The 1,976-nt window shown below is 57.2% G+C and overlaps 1 protein-coding gene across 1 annotated transcript in view; it reads right to left on the bottom strand.

The window, feature by feature from the left end:
• The window catches only part of GNAI2 (G protein subunit alpha i2), a 21,119-nt gene extending 21,020 nt beyond the window's left edge, over positions 1 to 99 (bottom strand). Inside the window, exon 1 of the mRNA XM_029916344.1 lies at positions 8 to 99. The gene's annotated coding sequence lies outside the window, so the exon portion shown is untranslated. The remainder of the gene's footprint in view (positions 1 to 7) is intronic.
• Between the last annotated feature and the right edge of the window lie 1,877 nt (positions 100 to 1,976).

Here is a 1,976-nt window from a genome sequence, read left to right as displayed (position 1 = left end):
CCGTCCGACCCACTCTGCTCCCGCCGCCGGCCCTCTACGGGTGGCTCTCGGGTCGGCAGTTCCGAGCGTCTGCGGGCGGTGCCTTCCCCGCCGCCGCGCACCGACGGCGGGGCGGGCCGAGGGTGGGGCCGGAGCTGGCCAGGCCCGGGACTGGGCTGGGGCGGGCCTGAAGGCGGGGCCATAGGAGATCCGGGGCCGGTGATTGGCTTGAGGGCGGAGCGAAATAGAAGTTAGGCTCAGCCCAGACTCGGGCCGAGCTGCAGGCGGAGCTACGCTGAGGAATAGCTGCAGGAGTAAAGCCAAACTCCGAGGGATTGGGCTCCAGGATTGCTGCAGGCGGGACTGGACCCCGATTGGATGCGGAACTCCCGGAGCTCTGCTGCCCAACGGCGGAGGCGGGCGGATCTTGTACCCCGAGGGTGGGGATCCGGTGCACTTCTTAGGCGAGCTGAAACCAGCCCTCGAGCTTAAGCGAGTTGGGCTGGCTGGGCGGAGAAGGCGTGTCTTCGTCTCGTTTAAGTTAATGAACCCAATAAACTTGTTTCAGGATCTACAGAGCCCCGAAGCCTCTCTAAACTTCGGCTTTCTCTATCTTAAGGAGAGGTTGACCCCTTCTCTCTCAAGTTGCAGTTTAATAAATGTCTACTGCCACCTCTACACCTTTGCCCAAGCTATTTCCCTCAGCCAGGGTGCCTCCTCTTGTCACACACGGCTTTATCCATCCTTCTCCGATCTAGGAGGCATTCTCCTGCACGTAGGCATCCTGGACTTCAGCCTGAGACATGGCAACCAGGCCGAAAGGGGTCGAGGGGCAGGCAAGAAGGAGAGGTCCACCTGACTTCTGGAAAGACAAATAACTATGATCCTACGGCCTGTCCCCACTGGACAGTGGCTGCAATCCTATGACTGGGCAAAGGTGGAGTGGAGGCAGCATCATTTCTAGCAGAACAGTGCACTCTTTCTGATACTGTTCAAGAAAAGCCCACAGCCCTGACCTCCAATAGACTTCCAGTGGAAGAGTCTGCCAAGGGTTACCCAGGAAGATTCTTGTGTGGCCCCAATGCCATGAGCTGAGGAGTACCCAGACCAAAGACAAGGAAGGTCCACAAAGCCAGGAAGGGAACTGGCCACCCACAGACCGCTGTTCAGTGTAGACTCCTTCCTTACCACTCTACCACACATCTTGTTTCAGCTCCAAATCCTCAGGCTGCTGCTCTCCCTGGACTGTCTCTGGATCCCTATCTGAATGGCTCCCTTGTTGAGGAGCAATCATTGGCCTATAAGTCCTCCGACGGTTCTCCGAGGGTTCTCTCCTGCCTGGAGCCAAAGCTCAGGCAGGCTCTGCCACAAACATGTAGCAAACATGGTAAAAACATATAACGGCCATCCAGGGACACAGACACTCAGAGATATGCATTGTTCATTCAGATATAGGACCAACCTACAACATGCCTCAAATCTATAGAACACACTATAAAATGGGTGCACACAGCCAAAAACACAGCCTGTCCACACATAGGCTACAAACCCAGCTCCAAGGCAGGCCTCTTTCCCCCATCAGCCCCGCCCCACATTTGAGAGCTGATCCTACCTCCTTGGGCCTCCCCAGCTGGCTCCTAGCAACAGCCAACAGCTCTTGCAGTTGCTGAGCAACGGGAGGAACCTGTCAGCCCCTTTGAGGCCAGGCTCACCAGAGGTGGGCAGACACAGACCCCAATCGATAGAGGCAGGGCAAGACAGGGCCACAGGGAGGTATGTCCTCCTCTAGCCCCAGGCCAGGCTGTGTGGTCTTTGCACATTTCTACCAGATAGTCACCCCCTCCAATTATTCCTTCTTCCTAAAGTGTCCAGCAACCCTGCTCCACCCCTCCCGGTTGTGCCCTCTCTGTCTCCATGGGGGCCCCAGGGCTAGGGCCAGGCCTCTGCTTGCCACTCCATTCACATGCCTCCCTTCATTCCTGGGTCTCTGAACCCTA

This window comes from Suricata suricatta, chromosome 12 (genome assembly GCF_006229205.1).
Source record: "Suricata suricatta isolate VVHF042 chromosome 12, meerkat_22Aug2017_6uvM2_HiC, whole genome shotgun sequence".
Classification (NCBI taxonomy): domain Eukaryota; kingdom Metazoa; phylum Chordata; class Mammalia; order Carnivora; family Herpestidae; genus Suricata; species Suricata suricatta.
The sequence above is the reverse complement of the archived record's forward strand: the minus strand, read 5'-3'. Positions and strand labels throughout refer to the sequence as shown.